Source organism: Poecilia reticulata, chromosome 1 (assembly GCF_904066995.2).
Source record: "Poecilia reticulata chromosome 1, P_reticulata-male-v2, whole genome shotgun sequence".
NCBI classification, from domain to species: Eukaryota; Metazoa; Chordata; class Actinopteri; order Cyprinodontiformes; family Poeciliidae; genus Poecilia; species Poecilia reticulata.
Genome location: NC_088830.1, coordinates 2,735,574 through 2,757,183, shown reverse-complemented (window position 1 = coordinate 2,757,183; position 21,610 = coordinate 2,735,574). Strand labels below are relative to the sequence as shown.

Here is a 21,610-nt window from a genome sequence, read left to right as displayed (position 1 = left end):
GCATGTCTGTGGCTTCCAGCAGTTACTTACATGACAAAACTAATTACATACCAAGAACTGGGGATAGGAGAGGTCTGCTATTGTCTTTCAGTTTTCAAATAGCTGAAACAAAAAATACACATCTGTTCCCAACCTTCACCATCTGACTTCAGATAAGTTTTCATATTGACATGAACAGATGCTTGCTTGAATTTTCATGGCAGTTTGTTTATTTTATTTTGGATCTCCATCACTGACATTAATTAACTTTTTTATGTTTTTCCAAATTCATTGACTTGCATTTGTATACAAGTTATAATTCTGAAAAGGAATTATGGAAGTGTTAAAATTAGCCATGTTTTATTTATTTATTTTTTCTAAGCAAGCATTGTAAACTGTAAATATATGGTTGGCTTTGAGATGACGTTTGCTGTGAATCTATAAATATAATCATTCAATTTTGCTTTGGTAAAATTGAATGATTTTACCAATCATTCAATTGGTAAAATTTAATGATTTTACTGAAAAATCATTCACTGAAAAAGAAAGATATGAGAGCAAATTTGTTTATTTACAATATATACACTTGATATGTGCAAAGAAAAACACGAACAAAGTGAAGTGAAAAGTTAAACAGTAGCCATTGAATCAGTGACCAATATCAGTTGGTCACTGCCGAGTCTCTAGCTGGAACAGCTGCTCTGAGACGTCCACACTCTGCAGCAGGTCAGGGGTGGCTGTAGAAAGCTTCTGCTGGGAGCAGGGGACAGGTGTGTGCTTGTGTGGAGGACAGCAGCAAGAAGCAGAAAAGATTCTCTGACAGACAGATGAGAAGGAGAGAGACCAGAGTGGAAGAAGGAAAAGAAGAAAGCAGCGGGGGACATCCTCCACATCTGAGTAACCGAGGCTCCACCTGGAAAGGCCGGATGTTGTAGGATAACAAGGCTATCTGAGCGGTGAAAGCCCCGCTGTGTGTCCATCAGTTTTGAATAATCCCTGCTGTGGTTGGAGCATCAGTTTTTTTAAATATGGAATCTCTCCCTGTTCAGAGACACACCTCACTGCTGCTGTACTCTAGCCCAGGGCAAGTGTGTCCTAGCTAATTACAAAAATACACCTTTTTGTGTTTTTCATATTTTATTCATAGCCAAGAGCAAATTAAACTGAACACATTTAATATTGACTTTAAATGTCAATGCAGAATATGAACATGTAAATAGCCATGCTTCCTTTAACCATAAAATTGGGCAAATTGAAATTACAAAAATAAATTTGCTTAATAGCAACACGCCAATTCTGGAAAAAATGTAAAAAAAGAAAGTTTTTTTGATAAAACGTTTGTTTGCCAGGATGATGTGGTTTTTCATCTGCAGAACACTTTTTCACATCACACAAGAGATGTGACGGTTCTTTGAAGGTTATAGCACCGAGTTTAAAGCTGCCATCACTGACGACTTGAATTGGGCTGTTTGTTTTTTATTTTGTAAATATCACCTATATCTGTTGAACTTGGTGTGTTAAACTACATGTCAAAATTAAAAAATTAAAAATGAATAAATAAAAAAACAACTTAATATCAGTTAAAATGACTGAGGTTTCTGTCCATCACTGGATCACCAGACCAGACTCATGTCAGTGTCTGAAGAAGTGAGGGCCACAGAGTGACACCAGTGGCAGTACAGACCCCAGTGAGAGTCATCTGACTGGGGAGAACAAAAAGGTCTCCATGTGTGTTTTATGGACCTTTGCACCTAACAGTGAAGGTCATTCTATCTAAACATGAATGATGCGACTCACGCGATGTTCTGTAATGTTCACATTGATTTTATGATCGCTGCAGTAAGTGTTAGATGATTTTTATGGAGTGAGGAAAAACTGAATCTTATTACTAGGAAAAATCACAAAATATCTGAGAGTGCTGCTGAAAATGCTACACAAAAGCAACATGGTAAATTAATTCAGTCTGAGTGCCACTTAAAATTCACAACTTCCTTTTTTTCTTGTTGCTCTTAAGATTTATTGTCTCAAATGTAAATCATTGACAACTCTGGAATATTGTTCCTCTGCCAAGTAAAGGACAACCAGACGATGTCAGATGAATGTAAGTGTTTTTTTTTTTTTTTGCTTTTGTTTACATTTAAATGTTAAAATGAACAAGTCTTCTTTAAACAAATGATCTTCACTATAAAAGAAAAAGCTAAATTTGTTGAACGAATTTAAGTGAAAGAACTTGAAATGATAATTAAGTCACTAAAATGTAAAAACAAAAATATACTGAGTAAACTTACTGAATACAAATGTGTAACTTTTTTCTAACGTAGAATAGTTTTAGTATTTTAGGAAACTACATTCTATTCCTAGGAAACTATTCCTAGATAAAAGGTACACATTTGTAATGTATTAAATGAATAATTACAAATTTGATAATGGATGAATAGATTTTAAATATTGGAAATAAGCAAATTTACTAAATGAATAATTTGTTTATTTCCAATATTTAAAATCTATTCATCCATTATCATACATGCTTATCCATAGTGAGGCTGGTGCCCAGGCACGTACAGAGGAGGCGGGGGGTGCTTGAGCATCAGCCCTTTTTGCTCCTTGCCCCCCAAGTGCCCTATTGGTAAAATTTTATTTAATTTTATTTTTTTGGTATTATTATTTCCTAAGCCCTCTTCTGACACATAAAAACATGTGCTAAAATTCTTTGCTTTTTTGTTTCTTTTTTGTGCAACATAATAAGCCCTCTGGTCACCTTGTTACCTTTTGACCTTTTGCCCGTGACGCATGACGCAGTTGCCTCTCGCGCAGTGCGATAAAGCGGCTAACTGGAGCTCAACGTAGCGAACATTCCAGATTACTGAACAGTTTTTGGTGAATTAAAAAAAACATTTTTGGTGAATAAAGTGGAGTAGACTTGCTACTTGTCAGACAGAAAATGTTGAAGTATCGTTTCTGCTTCAGCTCGGAGTCGCGGTTTAAGCAGAGAGGTAATGAAATACAACAGACACTGACAGGCCTCTGCGTCTGCCTTTCTCTGAAGAACTACTGAGTGGGAGGAGACAGACAGGTGAGGAAAAACTGTTCTTATCTATCATTCAGTATTTTTATTGTACAGACATTAAGCTGTTGTTGTTGTTGCGCTATTAGCTAGCTGCTAGCTAATGACTTTGCTAGCAAAGCTAGATAACTAAAAAGCTTCTCCCCTGTATCTTTAATGATATCAGTCATTCTTTAGTATTTATTATGCAATAAGGGCACATCGCCCGTCCAAAACCGATCATCTCCATAATGGATATATGTCCGATCTCCTAATTTCCTTTGCTACATAATGTACATTTCATTTATTCTAGCATTAGGTAAATGTATCTTGAAGGAGAATAACACTTAAATAATTGTCCAACAAGGATATTAATTTAGAATTAAAAATAACTCACCCTGAATTACCATGATAGATATAATGTATGTAATAAAAGTGACATTAATGAAGGGAAAACAAACTCAACCCAGACTTTAAGTTTAGGGTCTGGTTCACAGAGTATGAAGTTAAATTTGTTTCCTAATTATTCAATGAAAAAAAAAAACTAACCTCAGTTAAGTAAAATAAAATTGTAATCAAAACTTTTGGAATTGTAATGATTCCTTTAAAAAAAAGTTGTGTTTAAAAGACTTTTTTAAATTAAATAACTCAATTTTTTTTACCAAACATAAACATTTATTTGCACACATCAGAAATCTTTTGTTGTGATTTTAGGCCCTGATCAAGACGTCATGTGAGAATCACAAGCAAAACTTTGACTCCAACAAAAACTTAGAATATCAAGAAAAGATTTCTGACAAGCGCAAATAAGTTTGTTTTGCAAAAAAGAAAGTTAAACTTCATGAGTAAAAAATGTGTGATTTAAAGTTTTTTTTAAGCTAAACTCAGTAGGCTTTTCTCATGGTGACATGCATTAACAATTCAATTTTTGCTTTTGTTGTTTTCGTTTTTCTGCAGTTCCACGTTAAAGTTTGATGCAGCTCTGCTTTCCTGAATGGACCATCTTCATCTCCACTGCAAGTGTAGCAAAAAGGCAGCTCTTCTTTATATAGATTACACTCACTAAAAGGTTGAATTGTGCCCTTGTTTATATTTTTAATAGTGTAATTCTGTAAAGACAAAATATGTCAATCAGAGCTAGACCACCAGCTCTGATTTACATATCTTGCTAAATTGCGGGTTTGAATATTGCAATACTTTCCCATAACAAAATAGACCTGCGGAAAGAAATTACTAATAAAATATCTGTTAGAGCATAGTGTTATGCTCTACTGTATATGGAGATGTTTGTTAGCTTTGATTGTGTATCTCACATTTTTGCAATTTATCATTGTTTATTAAACTGAAAGCTGAGTGGCTTTGTTAATATTCTGTCCTAGAATGCAGTTAGATGTGTCCTTTCTTTGTTGTTGAGCACCTGCCCCTTTAGTGGTCTCTGCACGGCCCTGCTGGTGCCCATCTCCAGAGGTCAATGGGTGAGAGGCAGGGTCACTCTGGGCAGGTCACTAGTTCCTCACTGGTCAACACAAAGACAGACACGACAAACAATCATGCACACACTCACACACACGCACACATACACACACACGCACTTGCACACACACACACAGATGCGCGCATACACACACCTATGGAGAATTTAGAGTTACCAATCATGTTTTTGGACTGTGGCGGGGAGCCGGAGTACCTGGAGAGAACCAACGCAGTCACAGGGAGAACATGAAGACTCCATACAGAAAGACCCCGGGACCTTCTTGCTGCAAGAAGGTCCTGTGTCACTATGGGACCACTGTGCAGAACAACTGCTGAATCTAATTATGTCTTCTTTTTTTTTTTTTTACCAGATTTTATTTAACTTTGGACTAATTTCATTTACTGGATGGATAACTAATTTGAGGAAGTCCAACATGTGGTTTAAGGTAATTGCCCCTTAAATTTAATTACCCTTGGCAGCATCAACTGTCATCAGACCATATCTGATAACTGGCACTCTGTAAGGGAATTTTGACCTTCACTTCACTAGATAATCAAAGGGAATTCAATGCAAGAAGTAGTGGCAGCCATCGCATAGTCGCACACGCATTTATACAAACAATTAGTGAGACAAAAAAAAAAGAAAAACAAACTATTAACAGTTACAATAGACCTTCACATGATGGTAGAATAGTGTTTTCCCACCCATACTAGAAGGTTTTCAAGTGACTTGTTAAAAGTCCTACCATAGATGCTCTTGAGTTTAAGGATACAAACTGATGGCATTCTCCTTTACGGTTTGCTGTTAGAGCTGAATTCATGGCATCATCAGTTATGGCACCATGAATTCGTACGTGTTTACATACATATCAATCTGAGTGTCACTTAAAATTGATAACTTTTAAAGGGCACTTAGAAGTCATGAATGGATATAGACATATGTGGATATGTCCAGACAGTACATACTGTCTTTAATGTTACCTTATCCTTCATCCTCTTTTGTAATGATCTGTAGGTTATTTAGCAGTATATTTTTTTTCTATGAACTTGCTGTGCCCAAGAGAGGAATAACCTGACAGAGATTTGACAAAGTAACATACCTGCTTTGGAGTTACAGTCAGTTAAAAATGACTGTAAATCCTAGTCACAGTTATAATCCACCATTTTATTATTTGTGGATGATTATCATAAAATGACTTTGCATTTTATTTCAACTTATAAAGTGAAGTGAATTAACAAGGCCACTTTCCACATGTAGGAATGATGAGAAAAAGGAAGAGCAGATTTCTTGACATTTCTACGGTCAGCCTTTTCTCAGAACGTCTTCAGAACTAAAACATCTTTAAATATGAAAACATATTGAACAAATCAGATTTCACTGAGTTATTGTTGTTAAAAAAAGTGAACCTGGTGAATATTTCAAGTATGCAGCTGTACATTTTGTAGCTTTCGGCCAACATATGAAATTATTATGCATTTCCTCCTGCACAGCAGATGACCGACTGTTTGATCACCAGGAACCACTTGGATCCAACACTGTGCTTTTATGTTTTCTGCTGTGGAACAGAGATAACACTTGACTTGGCACTGATTAAATTTAATAAATGTATTATATCATATGAAGCCAAATTATCATTTTAGTGTAGCAAGAGCAGCCATACCTGTTGTTGTTTTGCTTTACTTTGACAGGTTAGCAGTAAACCTGTGGTAAAATGGACCCCTTTGTCTTCGGACTTTACAGATTTGTTGCTCTGACAAACGTTTTTGTGATTTGAGATGAATAGTCTGATTATATCTCAAGAAAATATGCTTGCTGTCTTTTTATCATTCTTCATACTGATTTTTATGCATTACAGTTCCTCATGAGATTATTTCAACCTCAAATTTTTTTTCAGCTTGTATCGTTACAACCACAACAAAGATTGTGGATGTAGTGATGCATCCTCAATCTCTGTTGCTACAACTGTTGTACAAAATCACAGAGATTTTGTACAATAGTTCCACACAAAGTGTGCAATATTCTGAAAGGGAATAAACTGGTTTTTGTTCTAAAAATCTTTTTATAAATAAATGTTTGAAATGTATTTGTATACACCTATAGAAGAAGTAAAAAATGTCATTTGCATTATTTAAAGAAACATTTAGAACATTCCAATTAGCTAGCATTTAAAGTTGTGAGTCAAATTTACATTAATCACAAATGTGACAGAAAATACAGCAAGTATCTACAATACACAAGACAAAGAAAAGAGACATGTTTTAAATGTTTCAAATTGTCAAAAAAAGACAAGACAAGATGTAAAGTTTTCTCTTGATGAAGGTTACCATCACTCACAAACTAAGTCACAGCTCTTAGTTTACAGCACAGATAAAATGAAACTCATCATGATCAGACTTGATGAACCAGAGATGGTCTCCTTCTTTCTCCATGACTCCACTGGTGTCACAGTTTTCTTTTGGTTCATTGTGACCCCAGTGTTTAAACTCTACATCACTGTCATCAACCCAGAACCAGTAATGGAGGGAAGAGGTGTAGGGAAGGCAGAGCCATACGAAATGACTGTTGGCTTTCTCAACCTGCAGTTCAGCAAAGGTCTGCATCCGTTTATCCAAGATGGAGGCCAGCTCTTTGTGGTTATGTCTGCAGTAGCTCAGGGCTTCTTCCCAGGTCTTATTTTGGTCAATCAGTAAAAAAGGTGAATCTCAAAAAGAAACGTAAACCTGTTTTATATGACAGAAAGTCAAACAACTCCATGTAGGATAGGCTGACTAAATACTTTTTTGCCCCACTGTATAATGTAAACAGCACAGTCAGAAATGCAATAAGTTTAAAGCAGGTGTGCAAATGATCTCAACGTCTGGCTGTTGATTGCAGCAATCCACATTATTAGAAAAAATAGAGGGCCCCAAAACCAAATTTCATGTAGGGCTCCATGGGGGACATCAAAGTTGACTTTGATGTCCCCCATCAAAGTCAACTCACCACCAGGAAATGGTCAGTGGACAGCTCTGCCCTGTCTTCACCCAAGAATGCTAAGAGCACATATGGACAGCCTGATGCTTGAACATGGTGTTTGTTATGAACAATCCATGATGAGCACAGAAGTCCAATAACAGAACATCACTTGAGTTTAGATCAGGGTGGCCGATCCTCCCAACCTCACCCCTCCAGGTTTCTTTGTCGTTGCCTATTTGAGCGTTGAAATCACCCAGCAGAACAAGGAAGTCCCCAGGAAGGGCACTCTCCAGAACCCCCCCAACATCTCCTAAAAAGGTGGGTAATCTGAACTGCTGTTTGTCACATAAGTACAAACAGCAAATGAGGACAGATGGTACGAATGAGTTCCAGTTTTTACAGGAATTTCAAAGACTGAGTCAGGAATCGCAGGATATCTTAAATCATCTGGACTGACTGACCATGGGAGATTCAGGGTCATCACATCAGTGTCATTGAAAAAGTATTTTGTCTTTATGTTGGAGTTGCAGGTGTCACAACATTCTGTAATTACACACATACTGTCCTCTCGTTCCTTTGGTAGGTGAATGACAGGACCAAGGTTACGAATAACACATGAAGACTTCTGACATTGTTCACAATAGTCAGCTGTGTACAGCTCACAGTCTGTTAATGACATATTGGGTCAGACAGTGTGACATATAAAACAAAAAGTCTCCTCTCTTGTCCCGATGTACTAAATCCTTCATCTTCAGTGTTTCAATTATTTCATTCTGAACTGCAAAGACTTCATCTGGGGGAGAATATCTTCCTGGTTGGTGCATTGCTGTAAAGAAAAACCTCACAAACAATGGCCTCTCTGCAAAAAGTCCAGAAGCTGAGCCACAAACCTTCTGGTAATACTCAAGTTGGATGAATGCTGTAGCATTCATCCAACAGTTGAAGAATGAGTTGGAAAGTTTGCAAATGTACATGGTTGGCTCAAGATTAACATCCATGCTGTCAAGTCATCTGTGTCATTTTGAATTTCATTTCGTGAGTTTTCGTCAACTAAAGAGGATTCTTCTGATGATGAATCCTCAAAGATTTCTTCAAAAATTTGTCACAGTTTTCTCGCTGTCACAGTTTGGTTTCACATCCAGGAACATGACCTCATGACCTCATGACCAAATGAGGTCATGTTCCTCATTTGGTCATGAGGAACATTAACACTTTCAAAAACAACAAAGTCTCCTGATGCCTTTACTGTTAAATCCATAGTTGTGATTTTGACGGTAACTTTTTCATCCTTGAGGAATCTTCCATGTCCTTTTAGTCTTCAGGGTTCAATGTCCAAACCAAAGTATTTTGATCTCTCGTCCTCAGAGCTCTCTACTAAAACGTCTTTGCCTTTTATGTTATATCCTAACATCTTTCCAACTCCCTTTGTAACAAGAAGTCCAAGGTTCCAACAATATTAAAATCCTCTTGACTTGGTGAACAGTTAAAATGGTTTGTAAAGTCAGTTTAAAGTCGTCTCTCTGGAATCGATCTACCTCCAACCAAGTTGAAAACAAACTTAGAATTCTTGTATTTCCACTGATAATGATAATCTCTTTGAACCTTTATGACATCATCGATGAGAACATGGGCTGCTCACACTGCAGTCTGAATGGACCCAATTCCGAGTTTGGGAGTGCAGCTGTTGAATTAAGGGACAGGCACACGGCAGTGTTGTGTTTATTTGGTTTTAAATCAGCTTGTCAGAGGAATCAGACAGATGGTGTATTGAATAAGTAAATCAGTGCTGTCCAAACTTTCCTTGTGCAGTTTTACCTAAAGTAATTAACTGCAGCATCTAGTTGTTTTTTCCCCCCCTTCAACAAGAGAATCAAAATACCAAGAGATTGTTTTTGATAAAAAAATGTTTCAGAATATGTAATCTCTTTGAATATACATTTGGCTTTCTAAATTGCTTTCATGAAGCAATGTTCTGCTAGAGTAGCGGCTCTCAACGTGGGCGGTACCGCCCCCCAGGGGACGTTCAGAGGACGGGAGGGGGCGCTGGCGGACATTTTTACAAAAGGGGGGCGCTTGGATGCCTTTGGGGGGCGTTTGGTCGAAGGTAAACTTTACACCTTAAATGCACAACAATGCCAGTTTAGACTTTGAGCAACTTGGTAAAACTTTATTGTGTAACATTAAACCATGTTTGGCTGCAACTGTATCGATGGCAGCAGTGGCGCAACTACACATTATTCAGGTGGATGCGAAAACAGATCGGCGCCCCGCCTCCCCCGGAGGGAAGGACCGTCAGGGTGAAGGAGCGACACTCACTTACTGCTCAGTTAATAGCAGCAGGTTGTTTAACTTTTAGCAGCATTATCTCATCTGTCGTCTCCCTCCAAGTAAATACCACATCCACAAACAAAACACCAGGTCAGATTAAGCTTCAATGGAGAGAAAAGGAAGGGAACAAAGTTAACAGATGAAATAACCTCTGAGGATTTAAAATGCTGCATGGTTGTGACTCTCTGCCAGATGATTATTTCTACATTGTAGTTTTTAGCCAACACAGTCTTCTCCTATTTTCTCTCCTGATGACTTTTTTCTCTTGTGGAGGATTTTGATCGACTCTCAGATGCTCGTCTTTCCCTCTCTCATCCAGGTTCTCATCTGTCATTTGCATGGTCTTGACCCAGAACCAGAACCAGAACCACTTTGTAAGCCACAACTCCAAAGCCTCAGCTGTCTGCTCACTCGCTCTACCTATATGTTCGGATTCCCTAGACCTGAAAGACGCACCACAAATCCTTCAATAACCTTCCTGTGAATCCTCCACGGAACTGCAACTCCATTTCCCCTTCAAGATAATATTCACCAGTTATGCTCATTAGTCCAGCCCTGAACCTCCCTCTCCTTCTCTAGACGAATCCCTGACCTCCTAATTTGAAATAAATAATTGAATTTCTTCCATTCATCCCACAACCACATAGCATGCTCCTCTTCCTTTCTACTGAGACGGCACAGGCACCGGGTTCTCCTGCCTGTATGTGTCCTTAAAGTTCCAGAGGTCCTGGCACACTGACAGACAGTGTACACTGGTCTTTACTGACCCAGTAAAACTTATGGTGCTTCTTTCCTGAAATGATCCCACAGTTAATCAGCACAAACTTTTTGTGACTATTACGTACACTTTCTGTCTCTCATCACTATATGGAATCCTGGCCTCTGTGAGAAATGTATAAATAATTATGTTTTCTTTTTTAAAGAAACAGCTGGAAAGAGTGAGAGATAAGATTAAGGAACAGCTGGAGTTAGTTCTCTTGATTTAGGCCTGACACATTCACTTGTTCACTCATCACTCTAACAAATTACAGCATGTGCTGCGGTGTCGCCTGTGAACTTAATATGACTAATTGTTCAACTGCTTCATGATGTATTTTTTCCTCTCTAAAATAAGCAGGAATGCAAACTAAGACATTTGCATTTCTGTAGTTTGGAGATTAAATTCACTACTTGCTCTTTCTCTTGGCAGTTATTTTACCATTTCTTTTTATAACATTTCTGGTTTTAGTTCATCTTGAGTCACGTGGATATTTTGGTAAGAAGAGGGAAAAAACAATCATTTTCTTCCCCTTTTCCTTTCTCATTTCCTGGTATGTTGATCATTCTGCTGGCATTTACTCACCAGCATTGACATGCTGTTTTAAATTGTAGAATATATGTTAATGTAATATTCAAACAGTTTTTGTCATGTATTACTGATTGTTGCTCCATTGAGAAGGTCTAGCAATGATGTTTTCTTGGGTTACAAGCTTTCTTTAAATTATTACTGTTATATAATTCATAAGGAAATTGTGTGAAAGTGTTATTTATTGCCAGTGGATCTTTCATTATGTTCCCTGTCCACATTTTCATTGAGTGAGGTGAGATCTAAATATTTGCTGACATATTGTAGTCTTTGTAAGATGGATTGTGACTTTTTTGATGCTTTTGAGTTGAATTTTGGTGTTCACTGTATAATTATTTTATTGTATGTTCTGTGGGAGTAGCTGCAAAAGAATTGAGTAACTTTTCATTTATTCTTCAGAATATTTTCTAAATTTTGTTAGTTTTTATTTTTTTGAATGGGGAGTAAGAAATTATTCTCCCTTTTCGCTTTTGCTGCTTCCCAGATGAGAGTTCAGGGTATGTTTATTATATCATCTGTCCAAAAATGTGTCTTGGACTAGAGATGTGCTTAATTGGAAATCTTCGACTGGCTTTGTTTCTGTTTTGTAGACTTCTGAGTAGACAGTCAATGACTGTCCAGAAAAGTCATTGACAGCCTTCAGAAGGAGGGTAAGGCACAAAAGGTTATTCTGCAGAAGCTGGATGTTTACAAAGGTACAAGCATATTAACAGATGATTGAGTGGAATGAAGAAATGTGGTAGCAGAAGTCCACATTTCCAAAGATGTATTTTTTTCAAAGAAGTTAGAGGAATGAACACTTTAACGCTAAATAGATGTAATAACAATTTGCACGATCTGATGGTTGAATTACCTAGCAGATCAAAAACAAAAACAATCTTTTATATATGTATGTACACACACACACACACACACGCACACGCACACACACACCCACACACCTACACACAATATCAAGTTAAAATAACTACCCTTTCTATTTTATAGTAATTTAAATTCTTGTTTCAAATTTCATGAACAAAATTTCTCATCTAATGAATTTTATTGAACATCCCAATGAATTATGCTCAGTAACATTTTCTGTAAACAGGACATTATCCTCAAACGTAGCAAACTGTCAATTAGATCAACGTAAATATGTGCCTTAATGACGTACAAGAATCAGAACACACTTCCATCTCACTCACAGTGCAACACAGGATACAAAAACATACCGCTAAGCACTCTGGGAAATAGTTCAGACTCCTGTCTTTTTCTTCTTTCAGTTTTTTAAGTGCTAACCTAAAAACTCTAGTTTATTCAACTCTGGTGCTGCACAGTGTTGCAGCAAAAAGGCCCTGGATTTGATTCCTGGCCCAGGGTCTTTCTGCATAAGTTTGCATGTTCTCCCTGTGCATGCGTGAGTTCTCTCCAGGTACTCCAGCTTCCTCCCTCAGTCCAAAAACATGACTGTCAGGTTGATCTTTACAAATTCTCCCTAGGTGTGAGTGTGTGTGTGTGTGTGTGTGTGTGTGTGTGTGTGTGTGTGTGTGTGTGTGTGTGTGTGCGTGTGTGTGTGTGTGTGCGTGTGTGTGCGTGTGTGTGTGTGTGGGTGTGTGTGCGTGTGTGTGTGTGTGTGCGTGTGCATGGTTGTTTGTCCTGTCCTGCGACAGACAGACTGGTGACCTGTCCAGGGTGACCCGGCCTCTCGCCCGAAACGTTCGCTGGAGATGGGCACCAGCACCTCCCGACCCCACTAGGGACAAGGGTGTATAGAAAATGGATGGATGGATGGATTATTCAACTCTTGGAGGTTTAACAAAATTAATAAAAGTTAACACAAGTTACTACTGTAAGCGTATCTTTCACAAACTCACACATTTAGGTTCAAAATCTAAAACTCGCAATATTTTTTTTTTACATTAAAGAGCAGAAGATTGTAGACACAACTAAATGCTGCTGGAATATTTTACATAGTAATATGTCAGTGGTGAAAATGGTAATAATACGAAACACAGACACGCACACGCATGCACACACACACCCCCACGCACACATATATATATATATATATATATATTTAAAGACTCGTTGCTACTTTATTGCAAATGCTTGATGTCAGTTGCTGTTGCCAAGGGTGGCACAAAAGAGAAGCATCAGCTAATCTGGTATGAAATTGCCTGATTGATGTAAAATGTCCCTGGCAGTCTAACCTTCCACCAATGCTTCTGGCTCAGCTGAAAGTTCTTCATTTTGTACTTTCGTAATTACCTCATCTAGGATTTGTAAAGCAGAACAGGATTCTGCTCAAACTCAAACTTGTTTATGTTTTACATCATGTTAATGTTATTCCTTCATCATAAATATACCTGGAGTGTTGCTGTTGCTTTGATTCTCTCTTTTTCTTCTTCTTCTCAGACAAAAAAAACAACAATCCTTTCTTATCCCCAGAGTAGCAACAACTGATTGTTTCTCTTTATTAAGCTATTATGCTGATTTCAGCTTCAGACCATCAAGATAGAAACACAATCAGCAGTTGGCTAATGAGCGAACTGGGTGCTCATGTTATCGTCTCATTGTTGGATTCATCCCCATAACTGGGGAGTTATCCCCCCCAGATAAACTCCTGCAAGGCTGCAGCCTGTTTACTCAACAACACCAAACTCTTAAGCTGCTCCCTTGATTGAAATGATTGTAAGTGGTTTTTCACAGTCATCATTGTTAATAGAAAACAGCAGAAACAAGTGCACTTGTGGCTTTTAAGTGTTCAAGGGGGGCCTAAAAATACACTGATAGAGTGGGATAGTTCAGCAGAAAGCACTTGCAGGTTCACATGCTTGTTGGAAGTTTCATCTCAGAGAGGTAGATCCTGAAAGCCGACAATCATTCTGTTCAAACTGTAACATCCTCAGTTCAGTTTGTTGAAACCGTTAGTAGGTTCCAACACGTCTCTATTTCTTTTAGTGATACTTCATACGACATTGGTTTACCCCCCTTTGAAAGAAATAGTGTTTGTATGACATGTAAAAATGCTTCAGTCTCACAGTGACGTTTTTCCCCTATTCCTAGTCAGGTTTGTGATGCAGCCTCCAGCTTTGATGTTGTTAGAAAAGCAATAAAAACTCACTGCCTCAAGATGAGATATTTTAATTGGTTTTGTGGACTAGACTTAATTTGGTTTGGCTATAACATTAACAGCATTAAAATGTGCCAGTTGCTTGGTTAAACTGCAGAGCTTCGATTAGCCACACAATTTTCTGCTTCTTTTTGGACAGTTTTGAGTTGACAATGGTTCTTTAAAAGTCTTCACACCCCTGGTGAAATGTCAGGTTTGTGTGATTAAAAAAACAAGAGCATATTAAATCATTTCAAAATGGGGGAAAATAATGCAATACATTTTTTTTCTTCTATGAGCTGATGTTTTATTGTTTTGAATATATGCTTGGAGTTCCTGTGATGATAACAAATTAAATAACTCTTTGTCGTCTTGCTTTCTACCAGTTATTTGAAAATTTTGAGCCCAAACTGTCTGTATTTGGAACTGTTAAGAAATTCAGCTCCATCTGAATAAAATTAACCTCAGCTCATAATGCTGCCACCACCATATTTCACAGTTGGCATGTTCCTCACTCGTGATGGAGTGTCTTGTTCTGTGTTAACCTTACATTGACAGCAACCACGGCAACCATTCGGCTGTGCAGCTCCTCCTAAGAGCTGCAATTTTCAAACTTCTGCCTCACAGAGCAGCTTCCCCTGCAAGTCTCCCACTCAGCTCCTTCAGACTAGTCAGCAGCAATTAGCAAAAACCTGGTGAAACTTCACATTTTCTGAGCTCATCTGATCTACTTTTCATTGTAGCACTTGTAAAAACATTGGTAAAGGATTAAAAGTGGAGCCATGTTATGATGACTGCTTGAAGGCAGAGTTTCAGAAAGAACAGGAGTTTTTAAAGAGACAGAGGACAAATTTCAAGGTGTTAAATTACAAAGTCAATTTTCTTTTGAGTCATATTTGATATTGTCGTGAAATCTGGTTGGAACTGATTGAGATCTTTCCAGGACACACAGAAAATGGATCATAAAAGCCCAGAGGCAACAAGTAATCTTGAATCATATGTTGATTGAAACTTATATAATCTTTATTGTAACGAAACATATATAATCTGTATTGTGATAGAAACCCAGAAGAAACAAATAATTCAGTATTATGATTTGATGTGATTAAAACTTGTGTAATCCTTATTTTAATAATGTACCACTAATCAATGTGATGAATTATGTAAACTTGATTTAAAGAGTAGATGTGAGAAATCATAAATGAATGATCTTATTCAAGTTAGATGAGATGTCTTAATACTTTGTCACAATAACAGAGGCTGTGTGGGAATAAAAGGGGTTGGGTGAGAATAAGAACTGTGAGTATGGAAGAAACAGGACGTGGGATTGTGAAATAAGCAAAAGCACCATATGTTAAGTGCAGATAGGAGCTGCAGCAAGAGTAAAAGATGGAAATTCAAGAAAGAAGATAACTGTTAGCCAAAGTGGTTGACGTCAAGAGGAATGGTGCAACGGGAGATTGTGCAAGCACAACCAAGATGCAGAGGTAGATAGTTGTGTAAGTCGCAGATGCGCACACGACTGTGCTATTTGGATGTCTGATCCATTAACTGTAAAAGGTCATAATCTCAGGATCTGAAGGTGGTTAGAGTCTAGACGCATCTTTCTCGCTTCCAGCTTAAACAGAATGCCCTCCATATACTCATCTGTGGTAATACTCAGGAGGTAGAGGCTTCATGGACTCGTTAGACAAAGAGCTGGGCAGTAGTCAGTCAGTAGGAGTCTGAGAGGAGGTAGGGGTGTGGCTGACTATTGCGTAATAACAATATGTACTGTATAGCATTTTTATAACAACTTAAGGTACACATACTTGATTGGGCTATATCACTACGTGATACATAGTACTGACCCTTTAAGCTTGTTTTCATGAAATCATGACACATTATTTTGTAAGGTTTTGGGAGATTTAAAGCTGCAGTACATAGCTTTTGTAAAGAATATTTAGTGTTTTACATATTTGTGAAACTTGTCACCATGTCGTGACAGAATGATATGAGGCAGATAACCTGTGAGAAGATCGATCTCCTCAACCTGCTCCAAGAGCTGATTTTGCTCTCTGAAGAAATGCGCTGCTCCTGACCAAATCAGAGTCAGGAGGGGGACTGTAGCGCTGTCAGTCAACCTCATGTTCTCACTGCTAAATGTGCTAATGGCGGAGAAACAACTTACTGCTACAGGAAAACCATTTATCCACCGTTACAGGTAGCCATACCACGCTTGTTTCTAGTTGGCACTGGGAGAAGTCAGAGGAGCTCAGTATTTTTACAGATTATTCGTCTCATAACATACTGTCAGGACAGTGTGACAGTTTCAACAAATATATATAAAGACACACATTCAATGTATAATGATGTGTACACTTTAAAAGATAAAACTCCAGAAGGCCAAATTCTAAAAAAGAAACCATTTCTGTCCATGTCTCTGTGCTTCATCTTATGTATTGCTCTTTAATTATTCACACTTTTCTACTCTCTATAAACGGAAAGTGAATTTAAGCCTTTCAGTACGATTAGCAGAAGGTTAAACAGTAAGACAATTTAACAGAGCCATGGACTGACCGCCACTATAACCACCCATTTTGACACTGCTGTTACGGTGAAGTCAGCCTTGAAGAAGGGCAGGCATGAACTATATGAATAAATAAATAGGATTTGCCAGTAGAGGTGTAGATTTCTGGAGGGCTAATTCCAGTTGCTGTCAGTGCAGTAATTGTAATTTGTTCCCCCCCAAATTTCCACAAACTGTTTTTTTTCTTGAGGTGATTCTACAATAGTAGATCAGAAAAAAAACAATAAACTTTTCTTTAAAAGATTGCTATCTATCTGAGGTTTTAGAGCTTAAAATCAAAACCAAGAAAACGTTAGACAGTCAACTTTCTTATCAGAGTAGTTTAAAACTGGGGCTAATCTTAAGTTTCCAAAAAAGTAAGCGCTAAATGACTTGTACAAAAAAACAACAAAAAAGTATTTGCAATTAGTGAGCATGTTCTACATTATATGCAGAAGTGATGCAGGCCGTCCTTTTAAATGAGGATTTTGCATCTGCTACAGGCTCTCAACAAGGAAAATGTCTGAGAGCAGAGTGACTGTGAGAGAAAGATTAGTCTGAAAACCATGGAGTTATTATTGTAATAATATAAAAAATGAATTATGTAGTTATGTATTATATTATCGAGTATCTCAAAGTGTTATAACAACAGCAAAAACATTTAAAACTCTGTCAAAATAAAGCTCTAAACAGCTATTCTGATCCTCTGTTTGGAATTTTTAAGTTTCAAATTTGAACTGAAAAATACTTTGATTCCAAATGGAAATTAAACGTCGATTGAACTCATTTCAATTTAGATTATTCAAAGAGTTATTGCAGATAGTGGTGGTTGTTAGCAGGAAAGATCTCTTGCAGCAGTCTGTTTAACAGCAAATCTGAAGATGCCTCTGATGCTGCGGCTCCAACAAATGACAGCAGCAGAGATGATGGTCTCAACAACAGACTGATAGAAGATCTGCAGCATCTTGTTGCAAACCTTGAAGGATATTATCTTCTTCAAGAAGTGCAGTCTGCTCTGTCCCTGATCTCTGATTCCTTCTTGCAGTTACTGCAGACATTTCGTTCATGCTAGTTTACACTTGCCTTTCAAATGTGCTAAACACAGATGCAGGAGATTAATGCAGTTGCATGTCCTCCTCCCAGCATTTTTACTTTCTGATGATCAAAATATGTTCTGTATATTTGTGAAGCCATACAGGCTAAGTTGCACCTACTATGCAGCTCATCTGCTCACTAAGAATTCACTAAGTTAAAACCAGATTCTTGAAATGCCCCCACAAATCTACTGGGAGCCATTTTGCATTAGGTGATTGGTCACATGAAAAATATGAAAGATTTGGTTAGGAGCCTGGAAACAGCAAACTGCATCCGGTCTGGGGAAGTTTTGCTTAGGATCTATTACAATAATCCAAATGAAACAAAGCAAAAAATTTATTAAAATTTAATTTCAGACTCAGAAACAATTAAAGTATGTCAATGTTTTTCAAATAATGGAAACAATTACATAATTTTTCAAACCAACATGATTTGACCTGATTTTCAATTATAACTTAAACTTGAGTCAGTAGTTATCCCAAGGTTCCTAATAGCAGATATTTCCAAAACACCAATATGCCCAAGGATTTTGGTGTTTAATCTTTAGGTATTTTTTTCCTGGTGGAAATATTGCTATTTCAGTGTTTTTTAAATACATAAAAAAAAAACTGTCTGACTTTCAGCTTTTATTTGAATGTATACAAATCTGTAAAATGTACAGATTTGAAATATGCAGCTTGATATAATCTGCATAATTACGACAAGAGATAACTATTAGTTGGCACTCTACAAAGCTAGCCTTTTTGAAAGAGTAGCCAGAGGAAAGCTATTGCTGAAAGAACGCCAAACGAGGTTTTGTCTTTGCTGCAAACCGTGTAGTGGAGACAGCGAACATGTGGAGGGACGGGCTCCGCTCAGATGAAACCATGTAACCTCATTGTAGTTCAATCATTGTAGTTTGTGGTTGTCAAAACATGAAAAAGACTCAAGATTTATAAATATTTTGTGAGACGCTATGTTTCTCCATAGCCACTGGATTTGAGGATTTTGTGTTTTGTGTGTTCCAGGATGCATCATAAGAAGGATCATATTGAGGAGGCTGTGTCATCTCTGCTCCTCTGTTTCTGCCAGCCGGCGCTACAGCAGAACAGGCAGACTGTGACCTCCATGTCATTACTGTGATTGGCAGAGCGACAACTGGTTTTTCAAGCTGGAATCGTGTCTTTATCAAATCTTAAGAAAAGAATATTAATAATAGAGAAATGTTTTTATGTTAAATGTGCCAATTTGTCCTAGAAGCAAGATGAAACAGTTGCTGTGGCGCTATCGGAAGTTGTGGTTCTCCATTATATTCCGTCCATTTGTTTGTCTGTCCATGGTTAAACTCTGTTTGAGGCAGCCTCATCCCTGACGTGGAAAAAGCCTTTTACCCATTTCAATCTCAGAGGCCTCAGAATTCAAACACTATCCTTAATTTGATTTTCCTTACATCACTTTGGGTTTGTTTAACTTAAGTTCTCTGTCCAGTTTTTAATTTCTCTATTTCTTTACATTTTTCTTGTTTATCTCGCTTACTCTTTTACTATTGTTTTGTTTTAATTGTTTCAACAGTTTGACCTACAAACTGTCCAGCAGTTCATCTATATTTTCTGCAGTTTTTCTTTCTCTGCTACTTGTGTTTGTGGACTTAATAGTGGCAGTTATTAACACTCTTGCTCACAATGTCCTGGGTTCAAATATTGACTTTTAAATGTTTCTACTAAAACATGTCTCACATGAATGTGAGCAGTGAGCGTCATCTGGGGGCTCAGATGAGGTTCACTGCTCAGGGCACCGCACCCTCTGGGGGCGGAACAAGTAACATTGAAATGGATAAATGACACAAGACAAACTCATTGCAGAAAGAGTCTGATCTAATACCACCATCCAACAATAATAGAGAAAATCCCCTAAAGATTCTAAAACAAAGGGCTGATTATTTAAAAAGTAAAAGTCCTTATTTGGTGTTTATATCACCATCAACTGTTTAGGTTTGAGCATAATATCTTATAATGTCATGTTCATGATGAGTCATTCTCTCATCAAAATGCGTTTGAGACATTGTCAGATCTCCCATGGCAACCATTTAGTGCAATGCACCGCCCGGGCGCCGCAGCTGGTGAGATCCATTGGAAGGGCCCGGCGCGCGTCCATAGTCGCATCCCTTTTGCCGTTCTGCCTTCCGTCCAGTGGAGAACATTTCACAGCATGATCCTGCTACCAAACATGTGCTATCATTGGGATGGTGGGCTCAGAATGATGTGCAGCATTTTTTTAATTTACTTTTTATCCATGCATTGCATTTTACATCTACCATAGACATCAAGTGAACACTGAGATTTCCAAACATCACAGTCCTGTGGAACCAAGTGTCACACCTGAAACGTCTGCCTGTGAGTGTTTGTGCTGTGTTATGATTTCCCCTGAGAAAAAACTAAACATTTAAGTGCTTAATCTGCATGGAATTCATGAACAAATTAGAAAATTGAAGCAACTGAGCACCACTTCCTGCAAATACATACCTTATAAAAATAAAAGGTATGCAATTCATGCATATTAGTAAAGGAAAGTAAAGACAACCAATTTTCATGACGGCTGGACTCTCAAGAGATTTTGAGCTTTTTAAGTAATTCCTTACAGTTAATTATTTAGATTTTCACTGACCTTTTGAAGCTAACGATAATTGCTGATGAAGTCGAGTGAAATAGGAAGCAGGCAGTGTATCACTGCTTCCTATTTCACTGCTCACATGCTAATTGATTTGGCTCATGCATTCCTTAATTTTTTTTCTGTGATCAGAATTATGACGGGAGGTAATCATCCATTAGTTTTTGAGAGAAGTGATTCTCAGCAATGCCTATAAAATTAAATGGTTGGCTATTCTCCCAAAGAAAGAGTGGCCAAATCTTGACCAAGATCCGAGCACTACCTCTCCGGCTGGAAGCAGGGCCATCTGTGGGAGAACATTCCAGGTCATCCAGGTTTTGACAGAGCAAGAGAAGGAGGAGAATCTGAGGGAGACAAGACAGTGCAGCTGTAAATAATGTCTGTAACTCAGTAAATACCAGATCTCACAGCTTTCTGTTACACAAAGAGTGCTTCAAATAAATTTCAGTCTATTTTGATTCCATTTATTGATGAGATGACTCATTTGCTGAGTCTATATAAAGCCATGTGCTCTAGCAGTGGTGGTGCCTCAACTGAGACCAAAGTTAGGAATGTTCATTGTGTAAAAAAACAGATCAGTCCTGTAGGCTTGCCTCTCATCTGAGCTCTTGCTGCAGTCATTATGCTGAACGCAGCCCACCTACTTTCTTTACCAACCAGCTCCCCACCAGCTGCAGTTTTTAAAGTGAATCATGCTGTTGTGCATTTTTATTATGTTAGTCTGACAGTCATATAAAGACATATGCTGTCCAGAGCTGGGGTGGTTGGGTTAGTCCAGGGTGGTGGGTCCATTTATGGCCTTTGATAGTCAATAAAAAGTAAGATATATATCTTTTTTTAATAAAAATTGTTTTGTGGTTCTGAGGATTTTGACCGACAATGCAAAAAGTTTGCACAGAATTGCTGGTGTGGGAAGGACACTCAACTGGTTGTAAGCTTCAGAGTCAGAAGGAACAGTGGGGCCAATTTTTAGACTAGTGAAGTAGCTTTGAAATAATAGTTACCCTGTCCCCATGTGTGTATCTATGTTCTGATCACTATCAGGACATAGATAGATAGATAGATAGATAGATAGATAGATAGATAGATAGATAGATAGATAG

The 21,610-nt window shown here is 37.8% G+C and overlaps 1 long non-coding RNA gene across 2 annotated transcripts in view; it reads right to left on the bottom strand.

The window, feature by feature from the left end:
- Positions 1 to 531: 531 nt before the first annotated feature.
- The window catches only part of LOC145552243 (uncharacterized), a 29,686-nt gene continuing 8,607 nt past the window's right edge, over positions 532 to 21,610 (bottom strand). Inside the window, exons 2-3 of one of the 2 annotated variants that reach the window (XR_014088217.1) lie at positions 10,372 to 20,851; positions 532 to 10,340 (exon numbers count right to left, since the gene is read on the bottom strand). This is a non-coding gene — a long non-coding RNA (uncharacterized LOC145552243). Of the gene's footprint in view, positions 20,852 to 21,610 lie in introns of both variants that reach the window. The other variant, XR_014088214.1, reaches the window with a different exon arrangement.